This window comes from Equus caballus, chromosome 16 (genome assembly GCF_041296265.1).
Source record: "Equus caballus isolate H_3958 breed thoroughbred chromosome 16, TB-T2T, whole genome shotgun sequence".
Taxonomy (NCBI): domain Eukaryota; kingdom Metazoa; phylum Chordata; class Mammalia; order Perissodactyla; family Equidae; genus Equus; species Equus caballus.
In genome coordinates, this window is record NC_091699.1 from 13,674,186 (window position 1) to 13,695,523 (window position 21,338).

The 21,338-nt window shown below is 56.4% G+C and overlaps 1 protein-coding gene and 1 long non-coding RNA gene across 7 annotated transcripts in view; one reads left to right on the forward strand and one right to left on the reverse strand.

Annotated features, from left to right (window-relative positions):
* Window positions 1-21,338, forward strand: part of FBLN2 (fibulin 2) — a 108,934-nt gene that overhangs the window by 50,170 nt on the left and 37,426 nt on the right. The gene's annotated exons all lie outside the window — the stretch shown is intronic.
* Window positions 9,776-12,009, reverse strand: LOC138918016 (uncharacterized). The gene is made up of 2 exons (XR_011426794.1): window positions 11,879-12,009; window positions 9,776-9,864 (listed from the first exon to the last, which is right to left on the reverse strand). It is a non-coding gene; the product is annotated as an uncharacterized lncRNA (long non-coding RNA).

Consider the following 21,338-nt stretch of genomic DNA (forward strand, 5'->3'; position numbering starts at 1 on the left):
GGGCCACACAGTGGGCTGGGACGAGGACAGTGGGCTTCGGGACTCCTCCCCACCCAGCCCTGAGCCTGCCGGCAGTGGGGAGCGTGTGCCGGCCAGGCTGTAACGGAGCGCCGTGTGCCCAGGAGGCTTGCGGGTCTGGCCTGGAGCACGGCGCGTGCGGCGTTTCGGCCGCAGTCTCTCGGGTTTCCGAAGCAGGCGCAGCCCCCACGTCTCCCAGCCCTGCTTCTGGCTGCTGAGGCCTCTCCGTGGTTCCGGGCCTTTGGAATCCTGGAGAATTGCTTTGTTCTCAGGAGCCCTAGTTGTATTTTGTCTGCTTTGGGTTTTCTCAAATGGATTTGGGGTGTGGCCTTTGAGGAGGGCTGCTCGGGGGCAGGGGCCCCTGATGGAGCGTCCCTTACCCCGTCTGAGGGCTGTCCTGGCAGAGGGCGCGGCACATGCAACCCCAGAGATGAGGATTAGCGGGGCAGGGACAGGTGGCTGCGTTACTCCGTGTGTGGGGAAAGGAAGGCCTAGGGTCTGGGGTGGGGCTAGCTAGAGTTCACTGGGACCCAGGAGCTTGGCCCTGGCCAGACGGATGAGGGCTGGCCGTCCGTCCACCACCCGTGCATCTTTCCTCCTCTCCTCACCCCATGCCCGCCCAGCACCCACTCTGGCTGCACGCCCAGTTCACTTGCTCTGGCCCCACTCCCCATGAAACTTAGGCAAGTGGCTTACCGTCTTGTGCCTCATTTTCTCCATCTAAGTGGGCAGAGAAGTCTGTCCCTGCTTCATGGGGCTCTTTTGAGGATGAGCTGAGCTAATTCACGCCCAGTGCTTGGCATAGAGTTTAGCACTTGCTGAGTAAAGCTGTTAGCCACTATTAATCCACATCCATTCTTCAATCCACCCACTTACTTAACAGTTGTCTGTGAAGGCCCCTCTCTCTGCTGGGGGTTGTGCCAGTGGAAAGGCAGGCACAGCCTCTCCCTTTTGGGGTCTAATTGGGGAGGAGGGCGGGCGTTAGTGGATAAGCACACAGATTTATTCACGGTCACAACTGAGTGCATGCAGCATGGATTGGATGGGCGGACTGATGGCTGGCAGTCAGGTGCCCGATTGGGCATCCTTGGGGAAGTGGGGCCTTAGACCCCTGGTTACTATTGTGGGTGGGGGATGAGGGGTCCCAAGTGAATGAGGGGCACTCGTGGGGGCAGGGAGAAGCTGGGGCAGTAGCTTTGCCTTGCTCGCCCTGGGGGCCTGCTGGGAGGTGGGCCATGGGGCGGAAATGACCCCCAGCCTTGTTGCCATGGCAGCCCTGGGGCCTGGAGAGGGAGGTTTCCAGCTATTGCCCCAGGCTTGGCTGGGGCGGGGGTCCTGTCTTTGAGCCGGAGCCGTGCCAGGGATCCAGGCTGCCTCTGAGCATGTCCAGATGTGGCCTAATGGAAGCCACATGCCCGGCTCCCTGTGCTGGGGAGAGGGGTGTGACGTCTGTTGTCACTCAGGGGGCTTTGTAAGGGCACCTTCTGTTGCTGGGCTGGCGGCATGGGGGAGCCTGGGACTACCCCCTGCTGCCCTCCTGGGTCACAAGGGGGGATCTCTGGGACCGGGTGGCCCTCAGGAAGCCAGAGGTTCCCAGAGCAGCTGGAGGCAGCCCCCCTCCTGGAAAAGGCTCCAGCAGAACCTCCGCGGGCCCCAGGAACGTGGCAGGAACGGGGCCCCTTCCTCGAGGCCTCCCGTAACCAGATTCTGCAGGGCAGGGGGCTCTGAAAGCTTTGACATTCTGGTTAACAGAGCAACTTTAAAATTCAAATAGCTTTATATTAATTGCAGACACCGTGTGGTGGTTTGACTCACAGCAGGCACTGCGGTGAGCACCCTGTGATTATTCACCCCCGTGGTCCCCAGCGCCGCCCCCTTAGTCTGCGGTGGAGGCGCTGGGCCCCGTTGCCCACGCTTACATGTGCAGGAGGCGGTGGGTGCAGGCTCCCCTGGCGTTCCTCCATGTCTGCATCCCCGGCAGGCAGTCACTTCCAATTGCCCAGCGTGAGCATGGCCTGCGGCGGGTGCTGAGCATGTAGTGCTGAGCAAAACCCCGCTCAGTCCCTGCCTGCAGGGGGCCTGTAGTCCAGTGGGGGAGATGAAGAACCCGTTAATCACACGGGTGGCTGAGGAATGAGGCCGTGTGCTCTCTGTTCCTGTCTGGGGGGATCTGACTCCTCCTGGGGATCAGGGAAAGCTTCCTAGGGGAAGTGATCTTTGAGCACAAGGAGTTGTTGACTGGGTGTCGGTGGGGAGCAGTGAGAAGAGAGTCCTCCAGGCAGAGGACACAGCGTATGCAAAGGCCCTGCAGCTGGAGGGAATGAATTAGATGGAAAGGAGGCTGTGTGGCTTTTGTAGAAGAGGCTGAGGAAGGGCAGAGGCCAGGCCTGGGGCGGTGGTGTTTATCCTCAGGGTGAAGATTTGGGCCTTGTCCTGAGGGCGGTGGAGAGCCGCTGCAGGTGAGGGCGGGAGGCGGTGGGCGCTTGTTTGCGTTGTGCAGCTCTTCCTCGGGGTGCAGTGGGGAGAACACAGGGGCAGGGCTCTGCCTGCCTCACCCTGCAGCCTCAGGGGCCAGCACTGGGCCTTCCCAATGTCTGAGGGTCCCCAAGGCCCCCCAGAATCACCAGGCAGTGGCTCCAGGGGCAGGAGAGAGGGACCCGCCTGGACTCTCCCTGTTCCTCAGAGGATCCCTACAGACGCTCCCCTCCTCCCCAGTCTTGGCCTGTGAGGATTCCTTCAGCACGGGCTGGGGACCTGCGGGCGCCCAGGTCCTGTGTACCAGAATCACCTCCTGCAAGAACGCCAGGCTCCTGGAGCGGGCTGGGAGGGGTGGCCCTGCGGGGGCTGCAGCCTGCTCAGCGGCACAGCCCTGCCAGGAGAGCTCACAGGTGCGCCTTCCCGTGTCACCTGAGCCCACGGGGCGTCCACCCGGGACGGCTGACTGCCAGGTCTGCAGGGCGGGTCTCCACTCTGAAGCCCACCCGTTCTTGCTGTGTGACCTGGGGCAGGGACGTCACCCCTCTGAGCCCGGTTTCCTTGTTGACAAAATGGCATGGGTGGGAGCGCCTGGGGCGTAGTGGGGACGTGTGCCCAGGAGCAGGTGTGGAGTGAGGGTGCAGCTGGTGCTGGCCCACCTCTGCCTGCTGTCCTGCTAAAGTGGTGTGCACGCCTCTCGTATGTCCACCTGTTAGCTTCTTTCTGCAGAGCATCTTCATAAGCACTAGAATTTTGTTGCAGACATTTAGAAATTGGAAGACCATGTAAATTTCAGCTTTCTGGCTTTTGTTGAAAGTTGGCAGTTGCAGATGTGCTGGACCTGAGTGCCATGGGCCAGCCTTCACGGGAGCGGCCGTGGCCTCTTGCCCTTCAGACTGGGCGGACCCTCTGCACTTTGTTGGCCAGCTCTCCTCGGTGTCGTCACCAGCCCGGCCCTGGTTGGCAGCTGGGTTGGGTCCTCTGCTGGGAGCACCTGTCAGAGCAGAGAGTTTCACCCTGTGGCTCGAGAGAGTCTGTATGGTCACTTCGTTTTATGGAAGAGAAACTGGCCTCCTGAGAGGGGAGGGGGGCTTTTCTGGAGGTCACAGTGGAGCTGGGCGGGGGCCCCAGTCTTCCAGGGGAGGGGGCGGGCATATGGCTCCCATGGGGGCCCAGGAGGCAGGAGAGGTCTGAGCGGCCTGTGGCTGGGCCCTCCGTGCGTCTGCCTGCCCCACAGTGTGTGGCGCTGGAAGAAACCGGTGCGCTTCACAGCTGCTCCCCAGAGTGAGGGTCTGGGCCAAGGCAAGACCTGTGGTGGGTTTCTTTTCTTTGCTTTTCAAAACCGTGTTTTGTTTCTTTCTTTCAAAACAGCTTTATTGAGATAATATTTACGTACCGTAAAGTTCTCCCGTTTAAAGTGTCCAGTTCAGTAGTTTTTGTCAGAGTTGTGCAAACATCATCAGAATCTAATTTTAGAACATTTTCATCATTCCCCAAAGAAACCCCATACCCAGTATCAGCCACTTGCCACTCCCTCCTCCTCCTGGCCCCCAGCGGCCACCAGTCTGCTTTGTCTCTTTGGATTTGCATATTCTGGACATTCCTAGACATGGAATCATGCAACATATGCTCTCTTGGGATTGTCTCTTGTCTCTCCGCAGAGCGCTCTCGGGGTCATCCACGCTGGAGCCTGGGTCAGCGCGTCGTTCCTTTTCGAGCTGAGCAGCGTTCCACTGTGGGGAGAGCCCAGTTTTTAATCCGTCCGTCCGTTGATGGACACTGTGTTTCCAGCTTGTAGCTGTCGTGAATGCTGCCGTTCATAGGCAGGTGCATGTTTTGTGTGGGCGTGTGCTTTCATTTCCCTTGGAATAGATTTAGGAGTGGAATTGCTGGATCCTGTGGTGAGCTGCCAAACTGCTTTCCGCAGCGGCCGCCCCGTCTTACATTCCCACCAAGGATGCATGAGGGTTCTGGTTTCTCCACATCCTCATCAACACTCGTTCTTGTCTGTCCTTTTGAGTATAGTCGTCCTGCTAGGTGTGAAGTGGCATCTCACTGTGGCTTTGATTTGCATTTCCTTGATGACTAATGATGTTGATCTTCTTTTTGTGAGCTTACTTTAGAAAATTCTAGAAAGCATAGAAGACACAAGCACACATTCCATTAGCCATCAAAGTGGTGACATCATTACTGTGTCACGTAAGTCTCTGAAAACCCCAGCGTATGCTCGTGGGAGAAGGAGTGTGAAAAAGGCACTAACATGGTGGTGCCCTTATGAAAATAACGACCTCACGGAGCCCTGAGAGGGTCTTGGGGGCCCTCCAGGGCCTGGGCCCCACTTGAGACCCTCTGGTTCCTGCAGCTACAAGCATGTGGTGTGTGCTCATACTTTCACAAATCCTGTGTTATGTCACCGCTCTGTCCTGTGACTCCTTCAGTTAACCACGTCTCTCAGAGCTTTTCCTTGTCAGTAGGTGGGGGGGGGGGGTCCCCTCCTGGCCAGTGCTCTGCTTTGTGCATGTCCCCTTTTATTTGCCATCCTGCTGATGGGTGCTCAGGTTATTTCCAGTCTTTTCCTGTTAAAAAGCAGTGCTACAGCAAACACCGTGATGCCACACCCGGGTGGGATCCTGGGTCAACATGCATGCACATTTCTTTATTTTGTATTGAAGTGTAACCAATAGAACCCATCAGAAGCAATCAACTCAGTAGTGCATGTTCACAAATGAACCCCGTGAGTGAGCAGCCCTCGTGAGATGTCATGACTCCGCTGCCCGGAGTCCTGGCTGGGGACATGAGTTTCTGCTGTCAGGCTCACACACGGAGCCCTATGGCTGTTCCCTTTTGTGTTGGGCTTCATTTGCTCAGCACGGTGTTCTGCGGTTGGTCCTTTTGTTGCTGAGAGGGACTCCTTTATCTGGAGGCACCCCAGTGTAGTGTTTCCTTGTCCTGTCCGGCGTGCTGGGTCCTTCCCAGTCTGGAGCTGTCAGGGAGCGTGTCGCCCTGCCCCGCTGCTGCCAGCCTTTGGATGGTTATCTGTGTGCGTTTCTTTTGGGAGGTGCGGGCTCCTGTGTGCTCAGCTTCAGAAGACACGGGATGGGTATTTAGAGCCCTGGTGGCTATCAGCGTCTCCTCCCTTGAGGGCGTCCCAGATGTGGCTCAGCCGGCAGCGTAGGAGAGTGCCTGTTCCCCCAGCTGATTTATTCAGCAAGCGTTTGTTGAGCGCCTCCTGCACTGCTCTAGGCGTGGGGATGCAGCAGTCGTCCGCACACGAACGCCCGTTCCGCGTGGAGCTTCCAGTCGGGGGGCACACGGTGAGTCAGGTGACCTGCACATTATTGGATGCGAAGAGCGCTGAGGAGCATTGCTGAGGGGCGCTGTGTGGGGTCCCGCCCGGCTGGCTGGGAGGGAAGACAGTGCTTCGGGTGGCTTGCTTGCATGTGCGCCAGGTCTCCCCCATCTGGCCAAGGTCTCTCCCACAAGTCCGGCCTCACTCCCACCTGCACTGCCTGCAGGTCGGGGGTTTTTCTGCCACCCACTAAACCCACGCGGGTCCTCCTTCCTGCTGGGGACCTGCCTTGGGTGCCGTCTGGATGATCAGTTGCCACAGTAACATGAGTGGCAGACGACCAGAAAACCTCTGCAGCACACACAGGGTCCACGGCCCACAGGCTGGCGGGTCTGCCGCCTGGGCCAGGACCTGGCTTGGGAGTCTCTGTGGTCAGCTGGCGGTCAGCTGCTCTGGGGTGGGGTCTCATCTCTGCTCAGCATGCCCCGCTGTCCTCCAGCAGGTTAGCCCCACTTGTTCTCATCCCAGAAGCAGGGTTCCAAGTGAAAGCTGAGAAGTGCACAAGCACAAGAATCCTTGGACTGAGGGGCGGATGAGCAGAACGGTTGCTTTCGCCACATTCTGCTGCCAGCTGGTCCGGAGGCCGCCTGGACGTGAGGGCTCCTCTTGGTGGGCGTCGCTGCCAAGGGTGTGTGTAAAAGAAGGGTGGAGGACCCGGCAGTCAGTGCAGCTCTGAACCCGGGTGTCGATGCTTACGGCATCTCTGGATCTCCTGTGGGCCTCCTCAGGGAGGCCTGGCACGAGGCTCCCCAGATTTGAGGCTGCTCCTGCCCCTCACTAGCTCTGTGGCCTTAGGCAGACCACGTCCCTGCCCTAGGCCCAGCGTTCTCATCTGTAGAATGGGCTCACTGAGGGCTCCCCCCCCCAGAGCCTTTCTCTCGGTTGGAAGAGAGCTGATGTCGGGCACCAGGTGCTGGGGTGTGTCACCTGGCAGGGCTCCACTTCAGCTGGGTGTTGTGATTCCAGTCCTGGGGGCTCTGCCAGGAGGGCAACCGCCTCTGAGCTGCTTCCTGTGCACACGTGCAGCCACGGCAGCAGGCGCAGCTCTCCTGTGGCTGAGTCAGGCCTCCTGCACCCGGAGCCGTCCAGAACCCCAGGCACCTCGGTGGACTGGAGCTTGGAGCTCTGTGCTGCGGGCTCTCTGGGAGAGTGCCAACGTCGCCTGCCTGCTGCCAGCACCTCCTCCGAGGTGGCCGGGTGGTGTGGCCTCAGGGCCCTTGTCCTGCTGCATCTGGGGCTGTGAGGCAGTGGCTTCCGCCTGGCTGAGGTCAGCATTGTGTGGGCCGGGGCTCTGCTGGTCCCTCCTTGTTTACTCCAGGGTCTCCACGCTGGACAGTGGGCTTGGGGCTGAGTCATGCTGGGGATGAGCAGCTTGGTCCTCAAAGGGCCAATCCTGCCCCTGCCGCCGCTGGCCGTGTGACCTCAGACAATTGACTCACCCTCTCTGAGCCTTAGTTTCTGCCTCTGTAAGATGGGGGGTGATTTCTCCTGCTCCAGGATCCCTGAGAGGAGCAGGAGAGAGCATGTCAGTTGGCACAGAGCAGCTGCTCTGGGCTCTGAGTTCCCTTTTTCCCCTGCCAGGGAGCCACTGCTTCCTGGGGCGAGGGTTTGGGTGTGTTTTCCTTTAAGTGAACAGATGTGTGTGTTTGCTGGTGGCCAGGAGTTGTCCCCTCTGGCTAAAAGCAAAGGGCCAGGCCTGGGGGTTGGGTAGGGTGTTCAGCTGCTCACTTCCTGCTCCCCACCCCACCTCTGTCACTCCAGCAGCCTCCAGATGTGCATGGGGTGTTCCTCCCTGGCTGTTCCCTCCCCGCCCTATGCTTTTGTCTCAGCGCCTGCCCAGTGAGTCAGCAGAGGCCCCAGTCCTGAGGTCCTGCTCCAGCGACACGGCCTGGCTGTGCGGCTGACACCCCACAAACAGGGCGGGGCACTCCACGGGCCTCCACGTGCTGCAGAGTCGGCTCCTCCTTCACGCTCACGGGGTTGACCCACGTGGGGAGCATGTATGACCTGGCATTAAGCCTGGTGACACCCCTGTGAGGGGGGGACTGTCGTACCCATTATAGAGATGAGGTGACTGAGGCACAGGGAGGTTGAGTGAATTTTCCAAAGTCACTGAGGCCGGTGAGGCAGATGTTTGCCGACTGCTGACTCTCGGCCCTGTGCCCCGGCCGCCTGCCCGGCTGCCCAGCCCGGGTAGTTATGTCTCAGTTGTCCGCAGACCAAGGGTCCAGGACTTCCCCATATCACTGGCTTGAGGGGCAAAGCAGGGCCCAGGATAGTGCCGGCAGGCCCCAAGCTCTGCGCTTGCCCCCAGCCCCACTCCCACCCTGGCATGGAGTTTGGGGTTCTGGGGTTCTCTGGGATTCATAGGGTCGGGCGTGGGGGAGGCTGAAAGAGCAAAATCTGTCTGCAGGGAGCCTGCCTCCCTAGGCAGAGAGCTCCTAGCACCTGAGACGGGGGTGGGGGGTGAGAGAAGCCCACTTGGCTCGCTCCAGCCCCTACCCTTTCCCCTGCCCCACTCACTCATTCATAACACGATTACGGGCCACGGGCTCTGGACCAGGCTGTGTTGGTGCTAGGGATCCAGTGGGAACCAGAAAGGCAAAGAGCCCCCTCCCATGATAGACATGCCTGCCGGGACCAAAAGGCCTTTGGAATGCACACCACACCCTGGGGAAGCAGAGCCAGGTGCCTGGAGGTGAAACAGCTGGTGGACAGGGGCCGTGGGGACCAGGGACAGCACCGTGAACACTGGGCAGCTCCTCCCCAGGTCCAGGTGTCGTCCTGGGGCAGGGAGGTCCAGTATTGCCCATAGCTTTGCATTTTCTGAAAGAAGCCTGGGATCTGGTATTCTACATGAAAGCTCCCAATTTCTAAATGTTGGCAACTAGTTAAAATATATTAAGACACCAATAAAGCATGCAATGGGCACCAGTTTGCTGCCACAATTTAAGCTCAGAGTGCCAACTTCCCCTTCCCCCTCCCACCCCTAACACAGCGAGGACTACATGAGGCCCAGGGGTGGGTAAGGGGCTGGCTGGAGACTCACAGCAGGCTGAGAGGATGGCGTCCCCAAAGTCCTGCGTCCCAGCCCAGTGCGCTCTCCTCCCAGACCCTCCCGGTGCTGTAGTCAAAGCCCGGGATCCAGGCAGCATGTGCAGGAGGCACCTGAAGAGAGTGTCGTCAAGGGGCTGCCTGCAGAGGTGAGAGTGGGGTCAGGGACCAGCAGGGCACCGTGCAGCACCAGGGCCGGCAGCAGTGGGAGCTGTCACCCCCAGGCCTAAAGGGGACCCTGGTGAGAACTGAGGCTCTGCAGGGAGCTGTGGCCTTAGGGGCTCCTGGTGCAGCCCCTCCAGGTCTGCCTCTGTCAGCAAAGAGCAGGGTGGAAGGCCAATCTGGCACAGATGGGGACACGCAGCAGGCTTGGTGGAGGCGTGGCTGCCAGGGGATTAGGATCTCTCTGAGACCCACCTCCCAGGCTTGGGTGTGGCATGCTCTTCCTGAGATGGGCGACCCCAGGGCAGTGGGCGAGGGCTACTCAGCCTCGGCCCGGAGCTGTTGGAGCCAACTGCTGACTCCCAGGCGGAGACACCTTGTCCTCCATGTGAACGCGAGTGTGGGACTGAGAGCAGAGGTCTGGGTTGGATGTGGAAAGCGATCAGAGAATGGCTGGGCTTCTGTTTCTTCCACACCAAGTTGGCCCCACTAGGCAGGTGGGCAGCAAGTGGGTGGTGGGTAAGTGCCTGAGGAAGCTCTCACGATTCCTTATCCATCACTGCCTGGTCCCTGAAGCCTGGATGTAGGAACAGAGAGGTCAAGGGCCTTGCCTGGGGTTGCTCAACCAGTGGGAGGAGAGCAGGATTGCAGGCGGGGTTCTCTGGCTCCTAGCTCTGTGCTCCCACCTTCACCCAGCCTATGGCCCTCAGCATGGAGTGTTGTCCCTGCTCCCGCTGCCTCTCCTCGGTCCGTCTCATGGTGCTCCTTGCTTCACTTTGAATATTCAGGGTCACCAGTCACTGCAGCTGCAGGGGCAATAGAACAAAGGATGGAGATAATTAGGGGGTGGGGAAGAGATCTGGTCCAGGTCTGGGTGGGCCCGGAGCCTGGTGGGGCCTCCATCGCAAGTGTGTGTGGGTTAAGAGAAATGGAAAGTTATTGGGCAGAGTCACTGGGAATTTGGTTCTGGAAGGGCCCAGCCTGGCCCGGTGGCATCTCCCTTGGAAATACTGGGGGCCTGAGGTCACAGACTCGTGGCCTCCAGGTCCCTCTCAGTGTGGCCCCTTTGCCTCTTCTGGTGACTGATGCCGGGGTGCTCACTGCCTTCTCCAGGCAGGATCTCTGTGCCAGCACGGCCACCTGGGGCTGTGCAGGAAACCGCGCTGGTGCCTGCTTCCTGTTTGCCGGTTAGAGGAAGAAAAAAATGTCTGTTTTTTAATATGATATTGTAATTTCTGCACTTTTTTAACCAATCGCTGTTTATTAAGATAAAAATAAAGTTATATTTGTATTTCTCTTACAGTAAATACTGGCCCAGGAAAACTAAATTTGCCTTAAACATCTTCTTTTGTTAAACTGTATGTGTATGAAGGACTGGTAATTCAATTAAACTATCTGGAAAGAACAATAAGGTAGAATTATGTCATTTATAAGATGCACTTATAGAAGAAAACGCTATCCCAAGGACCGGCATTCCATCAGACTCCGGTTTGAGCGAAAGTGTGGCCTCTTAGGTAGCAGGAGTTTCTTAAACTAATAAGCAAAGAGAGAGAATTCACAGTTCTTTTTGAGGAGGAACAGATTGTGTCCTGAGTGTTTTGGTGAAGTTATGGAAGTCCGTGTGCTTGGTTTGTTTGAAGTTTGAGTTATGCTGATGGGGCTGGACGGGGTCTGTGGAGGCCTCCAGGAGTGTGGGAGGGAGGGGGCACTTGCCCTTGGATCTGGGGCCACTGGGAGCCACAGCAGGTGGGAAACATGGCTGGTGGGCTGGGGGCAGCCTGAGCAGAGGGCAGGAGGGGTCTCCTGGCGGACGAAGGCCTCCAGTGAGGGCCCGTGATGGGGATCCTGTTGGCCACATGCTCTCTTTTGGAAAGGTGTTTGCCGTGTTCTGATTCTGGAGCCACCTTCCAGGACCTAGTTCTTTCTCAGGATGTGAGCTGTCCACTCCTGTGTCCGAGTGTTTGGAATCGCTTTGTTGGTTCCTGTTCTGGGAGACTTATTTCCTCTTCAGGGCCGGGCTGTTTGCTTATCAGAATCTGCCTCCAGGTGCCAGGTATCTGGTGATTTCCACACACTCCTTTTGAACAGAGCTAAGCTTGTCGAGGTTTTTGCACTGCCCCAGGTCAGGGCAGCCCGTTTGTGTGCAAGCTGTTTTTCTCTTTGAATGGACCCGGCTTCTCATCGACTGTAGAAGTCTGAACAGAATCGGTCCATTAAGATGCTCATGAGAGGTGCACATGTTCCCCGGCCCCTGGGAGGCCGTAGAGGGTAGGGCCTGGCCGCGGGTCGTCTGGCCACTCAGCCACCACCACCCAGAGCTTCCCAAGGACCAGCCTGAATCCAAGCGCTGTGGGCCCCACAGCCCCAACATGTGATCGAAGCCCCCAGTGGAGCCCCCTCATCGTGGCTCCACCAGCCACAGCACACCAACATCCCAGGATTCCACCTGGAGCCCCAGCCCACACCAGGCGCCCGGGACAGACCCCCAATGGGGCTGCTCTCAGGGGAGGGGGCTCAGGGAAGAGGTCTGAGCCCCGTGGTCGCCCAGTGCTTGCTCTTCTCTCTCTCCCTGCGGACAGTGTGTGTGCAGCTGTGTGTGCGTGTGACGGAAACATTTCCATCCTGGCACTAAGAAATAATGACATTCTCCTGTGTTACCAAATACCGTGACCCTCCCTGTAACACAGTTACAGTTCCCTAATGCCGTCTGATACTCAGACCCTATTTGTTTTTCTCCACTTGTCCCCTAAGTGCCTCGGATAGCTCTTTTCATGCAGTGACGTCTGTCTAATCATGGGTGGTAGGCATTATTTGGCTTACATTTGGTTGTTAGTCTCCTGAGCTTCCTTCTCTGAAGTTTGTGTTGCAGTGTGCCGGAGACGCTGTGGACGCTCCTTCAGTCTAGACCAATCCAGCAGTGCTCCGTTTGAAACCTTGTTAAAGTGTGAAATACAGGCAGCAAAGCTCGCGAGTCCTAACAGACCAGCTCAGTGAATTTTCTCATGTGTATACACCCAGGCTACTCCACCCAGACCAAGAAAGAAAACATTTCAGGCACTCCAGAATTTTCCTGAGCCCCTTCTCAGCCAGCTCTACGCACCCTCCCCCTGGCTCTTATCACCGTCGTTACTCTTGCCTATTCTTGAGCTTGTTTTGTATAAACGGAACTGCACAGTCTGATTTTGCTTGCATTTAGCTTCTTTAGCTCAAGATAACGTGTTTGAGACTCATCCATGTTGCATGAAGCAGTAGTTCGCTTTTGAAAATTGGTCTTTATTATTCCATTGTTGGAATAATCATAGTTTATCTCTAGTTTATTTGTCTGGTTTATCATAGTTTCTCTATCTAGCGTGTGTGGACGTCTGGGCTGTGTGCGGTGTTGGCTGTGATGAATGCAGTTGCCGTGAAGGTTCCTGTGTGAGGCTTTTTGGAAGACGTAGGCCTTCCTTTCTGTTGGATAAGTGCCCAGGAGGGGAGCTGCTGCCTGAAGGGTTTGGTTGGCATTAGCTGGTTCTGCCAGTTTTCCAAAGCCTGCTGCCAGTTTGTATCCTCGCCAGCAAGGAAGGAAGTTCCAATTGCTCCACATCTTTGCCAGGACTGGATGTCATTCTTCTTCATTTTGGCCCAGCTGTTCCATATGTGGTGGTATCTCATGGTTTTAATTTGCATTCCCTCGTAACTTGGGATCTTGAGCACATTTTCTACTGTTGGCCATTTTGTTGTCACTTGCTCATTTCTAAACTGGGTTTCTTTGTCTTGTTGATTCTTAGGGTTTTTTAATATATTCTGATTATGCATCTTTTGCTGGGTTACAAGTGTCTTATTTCATTCTGTGACTTGTCTTTCCATTCTCTTAATGATGTTTTCTGATGAGTGCATTGCAAATCCTGTCTTTTGAGGAACACAAATTCCAATTTTTAATGAAGTACAATTTATTGGTTTACTTTTTGTGTTAGTGCATTTTGTGTCCTTTTAAAGAAATCTTTGTCTAGCTCAGGGTCACAAAGATATTTTCCTGTTATAGTCCAGACATTTTAACTTGTTTCGTCTTTTGCTTTAGATCACATTTAGGTCTGTTTCTTCGGGTGGTGTGAGCAGGAGTCAAAGTTTGTTCTGTTTTCAAGCAGGTGTGCACTTGACCCAGCACCTTGTGTTGAAAAGGCAGCCCCACCCCCACATTGTTACCTTTGTCAGGAGTCAAGTGACTGCATCCGAGCGGGTCTGTTTATGGCCTGCCTCTTCTGTTTCATCGTCCAGCTGGCTATCTTTGCACACTGTCTCAATTTACTGTAGCTTTATGGTAATTTTTGGTACTTAGTAGTGGGAGTTTTCCAGCTTTGTTCTTTTTAAAGATTATATTGGATATTCTAGATCCTTTGAATTTCCATGTAAATTTAAAATCAGCTTGTCAATTTCTAGTTTTGAAAAGCCTGGTAGGATTTTTTGATTGGTATTATGTTGAGTCTGTAGATCGATTTTGGGAGAATTGACATTTTAACAATATTAAGTTTCCAATCCATGAACATGGTATATCTGTTCATTTATTCAGGTCTTCTTAATTTCCTTCAGCAGTGTTTTGTATCTTTGAGTGTAGAAGTCTTACACGTCGTTAATTAGAACTCTTCCCAGCTAATTGTTTGCAGCTGATGTTGTGTCATCTTGCGGCTGTGCTGGGTTGGCAGTTGGGCTGGGCGTGCTTGCGTGTCTGTAGTCAGCGGGCAGCTCAGCTGGGGGCGGCCGCAGCCAAGATGGCTCATCTCGGCCCCACATGGTCCCAGCCTCCAGCAGAGTAGTCCTGGTTTGTCCATGTGAAGGCTTGGCAGGGTCCCAGGAGAGGGAGCAGGAGCTGCCAGGCCTCTTCAGGTTTCACTTCTGCTGCATCCTGTTACCCAAAGCAACACAGTCAGTCGTAAGGCAGCCCGGATGTGGGGAGTCGGGGACAGAGGCCGCCTCTCCGCAGAGACTTGCGGCTGTTGTTGCAGTCCACCCAGACAGGATGGCAAAACTCACCTCGCATGTAGCACCTGCCTCTGGAGTGTGGGATGCTGGTTGGGGCCCTTCACATGTCAGTAGCAGGTTTGGGCTGAAGTTACCTGTACACTCACATGATCTAGAGCGCAGGGAAGTATTTTCAAGTCAGTCTCAGACAGATAACAGACTGGGATCTGGGGACAGGCAGAGCAGAGTTTCCATCTTTGTTCGGTCCCTTCCCTCACTTTTAAGAGGAAGATAATGATCCTAACTGGTGGGGCGGCTGCAAGGAGTAGGTGAGGTGCCATCCTTGACGGTCCCATTGGAGCTGCAGGATGGAGCTCTGCAGTCTCTGGTGGATGGGGGAGGCCCGCCCGACGGGCCCTGAGGAAGCAGCTCTCGCCTGGGGCGGCGCCTTGGGCTGCAGAGCTGAAGGGTCAGGCTGGGTTCCAGGAGGCACTGGGCAGAGTGACCCCAGAGCGCAGGCCCTGTGCAGAGCAGAGGGGCAGTGTGGAGCCTGCTGTGACAGCGGGGTTGGGGAGGAGACCCTGCTTCCCTCAGAATGACTGACATGGGGAGGACCTTGCACATCCCTCACTCCCTCCTTCCTCACACTCCTCCTCTTTGCCTCCCGGGACGCTCTGCTTGGACTGGGTACTCTGCACCGCAGGCCTGCCGTGGGACCCTGTGGCTGCCCCCGCCTGGGGTGTGTGGTCCAGGGCAAGGGCCTCTTCCCTGGGCTGCTGCCTGCTTATCTGTGAAATGGGGGTGGGGATAGGACCCTCCTCTGTGAGCTGGAGGGAAGATGCAGTGGGTGCAGGCTGGGGCCCCCCAGGCGCTCAGCCAGGGCTGAAATCCAGCTGGTCAGCGAGAGTGGCCGAGCGATCCTTGGCCAGGCTGAGCTGATGAGCAAGTGGGCGAGGTGCTGACTTGGGCAGGGGGTTGGCAGACGGTAAACACCTACACACAGGGAGCAAGGTGTGGGGAGGTGCTGGGAAGGGCGGTGTAGGCCAGGGCTGCCCTACCCTGGGGGTCAGGAAGGCATCGCTGAGGGCTGAATTGGGGGGGCCCCGCAGCTGGGCTCAGCCCAGTGGTTTCATTCCTGCTCCTCTGATCCTGGGGCATGCGGACAGAGCCCAGGCACCCTTCTTTGTCCGCTTTATAAGTCTTTGTCCAAGGACTCCAGGCGCCCTCCTGGCAGGATGCCTGGCAAGGGAGGGAAGGGCGGAGCTGCAGCCTGCTCTGAGCTGTTTGCTCAGGCCCCACAAACATCCTGTCCAAACACCTTTTCCTGCAGCCTTCTGCAAAGCCACGGGTCTTTGGGGCTTTAATGTCCGCAGAGGACCTCGGGGCTGGATTGGGGGGGGGGGCACCCATTGTCCTGTGATCAAAGGAGGTTGAATCCCTGGGATCTGGGACTCTCTTTATGACGGAAAGCTTCTTGAATGGGCAGCACCTGCGTTTGATAAGAAACAGAAAAAATACAATAGGGGTAAACAGTGAAAGGTCCATCTCCTTCCTGCCTCCCGGGCCAGCTCCCTCCTCCAAGCAACCACTGTGGCCAGTTTCTTGGGTCTCCTTCCAGAAATACTTCGCGTATGTCCACACATCCCTTTAAAGAGATCGGTGGTGGCTTATGATGCATGCTGTTTAGCATTGAGCCTTTTCTTCCTCATTCTTCATGGTACGTTCCAAAGTTGTTCCATGTAAGTGCGTGAAGATCTGATTCTTTTTGACTTGCATGAGATCGGATGGCTGTAACGTGAGTTATTTAATCGCTGCCCCTTGACGGGATTTTGATTGTTTCTGGACCCTTGCCGTCACAACTTTGGCTGCGGCAGGCGTCCGTGACATGCACGTTTGTGCCCACGGGGGCGTCTGTCGGCCGGTTTGATTTCTAGAACGGGAGGTGCTGGGGCACATTGCGGTGCATCATTTTCTTTTTATTGCGGTAGAACACACAATGTAAAATTGGTCATTTTAACTGTGTGTGCCAATCAGTGGCCTCAGTGCGCTCACATTGTTGTGCAGCCATCCCCACCATCCACCTCCGGAGCTCTGGCATCTTCCCACACTGAGACCCTGTGCCCATCAAACATAAGTCCCCACCCCCAGCCTCCCGGCAACCCCCTTCCACCTGCTGTCTCTGTGGGTTTACCTACTCTAGGGACCCCAGGTAACTTGTCCTTTTGTGTCTGGCTTATGTCACTTCTTGGGTCACGTTTTTAAAAGACTCTTAGTCTTTATTCTTAGTCTCAGAATTTTCTACTTGTTCTCCCTTTTTCAGTCACGTTTTTGTTGTGAAGTGTTTGTGAAGAGAAGAGCGTACGGGCCTTACATGATCAATTAGAGAAGCGTTTAAAGCTGGCAGCTGTGAATGGGGCCGGCCCCGTGGCCGAGTGGTTAAGTTCGCGCGCTCCGCTTCGGTTTCCCAGGGTTTCGCTGGTTCGGATCCTGGGCGCAGACATGGCACCGCTCATCAGGCCACGCTGAGGCGGCATCCCACATGCCACAACTAGGAGGACCCACAACTACAATATGCAACTATGTACCAGGGGGCTTTGGGGAGAAAAAGGGAAATAAAAAATCTTTAAAGCTGGCAGCCGTGAAGGTGCCAGCCGGCGGGGACAGAAGCCATGCCAGCCCCCCCGACCCCCACCCACTCCACATCTACCACCATGCTGCCTTCCGTGAGCATGAGGTCCTTCCTTTTCGTTAGCGTTTACCACCTAAACAGTCGCTTTGCTTTTTGCCTGTTTCTGGACTTCCCGCTGGGACAGTATGCAGTGTTCTTCTTGACCGCTTCTTCCCTCCAGGGTCACGTCTGTTTGGTTCCTCCACGTTGTCGTGTGTGGTTGTAGCGCATTCCTTCACATCGTGGGGTCGCTCGCCCTTTCTCCTGTCGGTGGACTCTTGGGTTGTTCCCACTTCGGGGGCTACTATTTGTGGGTCCCCTGGTGGAGCCCACGGCCCCTGTTTCTCCTGGGCGTGGACTGGAGAATGACGTCACTGTGCTGTGGGGTTTGCGTGTCTTCCGCTTTGCTAGATCATGGGCAGTTCTCCCAAGTGGGTTTATTCTCCCTCTGCTACTTGGGGGTGTCAGAAGCGGGGTTCCTGTCAGAGTCAAGGTCGTGCTGTTTGTGCTGGCAGCGCTTTGGAGCCCGGATTCTGTGAGGAGACGGTGGCAGAGTGCTGGGGAGCCAGGATGATGCTGGCCCGTGTGCCTGTCAATCCCAGGAGGCCAGAGAGAGCCTGCTGCACCGGGGCTGCGGCCATCACAGCCCGAGATGGCCTTCACCTCTGTCCCCAGTGCTTATGGACGGTCAGAGGTGAGGAAGGCCACACGCCCTCTCGGCCTGAGCTCAGGCAAAGTAGACAGAGGCGGGAGAGTCTGTGAGAACCCAGAGGGAAGCAGGAGGAGTGGAGGAGGGCCCGCTGGGAGCCGCCCCAGCCCCCCTGCTGAAGGGTCTTGTCCTCTCCATCCGGGGATTGGGCTGGTCCTGTGTTTGTTAGTTGATTAATTGGAGAGTGGTCCCCAAACCCCTACCTGGTGTTGGGGGGCAGGCAGCTACTGTTGACCGAGCACCTGTTGTTTGCCAGACACTCAGTCTTCTCGCCTCCCTGCTTGGTGCAGTGCGGGCAGGGAGAGGTCGTTTGCCCATTTTACAGGCGAGGAAATGGAGGCTCAGAGGATGAGTGACTTGCCCCCGTCCCAGCCAGTGAGGGGGTCTGGCTGGACGCTGTGCCCACAGCGGTGGTGCTGACACGCCGGGCCTCGTCTCTCTGACCCCAGAGAACCTGCTCGTGAAGGTGGTGTGAGTGCGGTGGACGGCCCGGTGTGAATTCTTCCTCCTAGTTCTCCAGAGCCCGTGCCCGTGGGCTGTATCACTTCGACTCTTCGATCGCTGTGAGCACATCTGGGAAATTGAGATAATCCCGTGACTTCTTGTCGATGTGGGCTTTGAATGAGGTGATGCACACCCAGGACCCGGACGCTCCATCCAGCCCTAGGTTTTGTCGAGTACCCAGTGTGCTGGGCGCTGGGGACCCTGAAATGACCAGACCTGTTCTTGGCCTGTGAGAAACCTCCCAGGCTGGTGGTTGAGACAAGCGTGTCAGCTGACGGTGACATCACAGGGCAGGTTTGTACCAGGTGGCAATGTGAGTGAAGCCGGAGGAGGGAGCTCTTTGTTCCACCTGGGCGGGAGGCGGTGCTGGTGGGAGCGCAGCAGATGGGAAAGCAGGGGTCCCATGTGGGTTGGCTTCTTAAGGACGGGTGTTTGGACATTTGGTAGTTGCATGAGTAGAGGAAGTAGAGGAAGGTCGTTCCCGACATGGAACAGCATGTGCAAAGACATAACTGCAAGGAAAAGCCTGCGTGGCTAGGGGAGTGATGAGCATGGGGACGTGAGTCTGGGCTGAGTTGTGGGGCCCTGATGGTCACACCAGGGAAGGGTGCTTTCTCCTGTAGGGCGGTGGCCTTTTGGTGGACTCTGTGGACCACAGGCCCCTCGAGATGACTTGGGGCTGGTGAGGGCCGGGGCATTATGAGGGAAACTGAGTAGGGTGATGAGGTGAGCGGTGGGGTGGAGGTTGGCTAAGAGACAGAAGTCAGGGAGATCCTCCCTGAGGAGCTGAGAGCCCGGAGGAGAAGGCACAGTCCTGTGGCGAGTGGCAGTGGGGCAGGGCACAGGGAAAGGGCAGAGGGTGCCAGGGAGAAAGTATAGTGAGTGCAAAGGCCCTGGGGCTTGACTGAGCCTGAGGGGTTCAAGGAGTGGGGAGAGTGAGTGGGAAAGGGGGTCAGAGAAAGGAGACGAGGGGGCAGGTTGGCAGGACTACACTGTGTAGGTCTTTGTAAAGAAAGTGGGGTCTCCTGGGGGCCTGCGGGCGGAGGATAGACACAATCTGGTTTATATTTGAGACCAGTCATTCTGGTACCTTCTGGGAAATGGACTAGAGGAAGCCAGAAGTGGAGCAGGGAGCCCGCTGGGCCAGGGGATGGTGGCAGAGCTGGGGGAGGGGGGCGGACTCGGTGCACTTTGGGGGTGGCCCCGTGGGTGATGGACTGGAGGAGGGGGTGCGGGATGAGGACCTGGCCCGGCCGGGCCCTGTGATTGGTGAGGGCCCCTTACTGACACGGCGAAGACCCGGGGAGAAGTGGTTTGGGGAAGATCAGTTGCTGACACATTCTGGCCGTGGGAGCCCCAGGGAGACGCCCAGTGGTGGTTCCTCAGCCAGCTGTGTGCGCGTGCGTGAGACAGGCTGGAGATGCGTGTGCGGGAGGGGACGAGGCAGAGACGGCTCGGCGAGTGGGTGACAGCAGACAGGGCCAGGGTGTCGTGGGGAAGAGAGGAGGCCCCAGGCATGAAACTCCAGGAGGTCAGTGCCCAGGGACTTCAAAAGAACCAGAGAGAGACAGAGCCGGGGACCTCAGAGTGCTGAGGGAGGGAGACCTGGAGGAGAGGTCCTCTGAGCTGAGCCTTGAAGCACTGGGAAGAAAGGAGGGGCGTCCTCTGGACGAGGAGACGGGGAACGCATCTTGCTGGGCTTTGCCTGGCGCTTCCCTCCATTCTTGGACAGTACTGGACAGGGCCGCGCTTGGCCCCTCTGCTAATTCCCCCTCCTGCTCCAAGTGGGTGGCCATCCCAGCAGAAGGGGTCACAGCCCCTGAGCTCCTTTGTCTGAAAAGGAGGGAAGCCAGGGTGGGAAAGGCCAGAGGAGAATGGTGGGAAGTCGGCCAAGTGCAGGCTGAACCCTGGCATCTGATCAAGGAGGAGGCAGGGAGAGAACAACATTCAGTCCGCAGGGAAGCAGACCCACCTCTCAGGCTGGTGATGATTAGTATCGCAGAGAGGACCTTCAGGATCGGCTGCATCCAGCTGCTCATGTGATAGATGTGGGGAATCTGAGGCGTGGAGAGGGGAAGGGCAGAGGGGAAATTGAGGCTTGGGACTTGTAACTCCCCATGTGATGTGTAACATAAGCGTAATACCAGTACTTACTCATAATGACTGAGGGTTAGAGTGCCTGGGCCTGTGTCTGGCTCATTGCTGGCACTCAGTTCAGTTTAACTGTCACTGTGATCCTGATAGGGTACCCATCCCACGTCATCAGCCTAAGGCCCAGGGATCTAAGCAGTCCTCTGATCTCTGTAAGGCAATCCTGGAGAAGGCTTAGGGAGAAAGAGTTCAGTCCAGTAAAAGAAAGGACGTTGTGAGCCTGAGCTGTGCAGAACGGGGACAAGCTGCTGGGTGGACTGAACTCCCCATCATCAGAAGTATTCAAACAAGGTGAGACTCCCTTGAGCCCAGAGTGTAACGAAAGAGGATTAAGCATGGAATGGTGGCATCACTCTCAGTGGCCACAGAGACTCAAGTCCTGTCTGTGACATTGTAGAGGAAGAAACACACAATGGAGAAAGTAAGCTCCTAAAGCAACAAGAGGAGTTTGCAGGGCGATGGTTGCCGTAAGGAGGTTTGCAGTGAGCGACGTGGTGGGAGGGCAGCTGGCACTGGCTGGGTGCGCTGGCTCTGCCGCTCAGGGCTCTCACGCTTGTGTCGTCAGCTGTATGAAGGTTTTCGTTTTTGCTTGAGGATTTCATTTCTTTCTTTCCAGCTTTACTGAGACATAATTGACGTGTAATATTGTGTCAGTGTAAGGTGTTCGGCCTGGTGATTTGATGCCCACGTTCACTCTGAAGTGGTCACTTTGTCAAGGTTAGTCCACAAGCATCACCTTGCGGAGTGGCCGGCTTTCATTGGTGGGTGTTGAGAAGACTTAGGATCTGCTCTCGTGGCCGCTTTCAGGTGCACACGGCGGTGTTGTTGGTGGTTGCCACCATGCTGTGACATGGATCCCAGAGCTCCCTCATCTAATAGCTGGAAGTCTGTACCCTTTGACTGACGTCTCCCCGAGCCCCGCCCCCAGCCCTGACAGCCACCACTCTCCTCTCTGTTTCTCTGCATTTGGCTTGTTAGATTCCACACGTAAGTGAGATGGCGCAGCATCTGCCTTCCTCTGTCACTTCCTCTATTCACGCAGCATAGTGCTCTCAAGGTCCATCCATGTTGTTGCAAATGGAAGGATTTCTCTTTTATTTTTTTCCTTAAAGATTGACACGTGAGCTAACAACTGTTGTCTTTTTTTTTTTTCCTGCTTTTTCTCCCCAAATGCCCCCAGTACATAGTTGTATACTTTTAGTTGTGGGTCCTTCTAGTTGTGGCATGTAGGACGTCATTCTCAGCATGGCCTGATGAGTGGTACCATGTCCGGACCCAGGATCCGAACCAGCGAGATGCCGGGCCGCTGA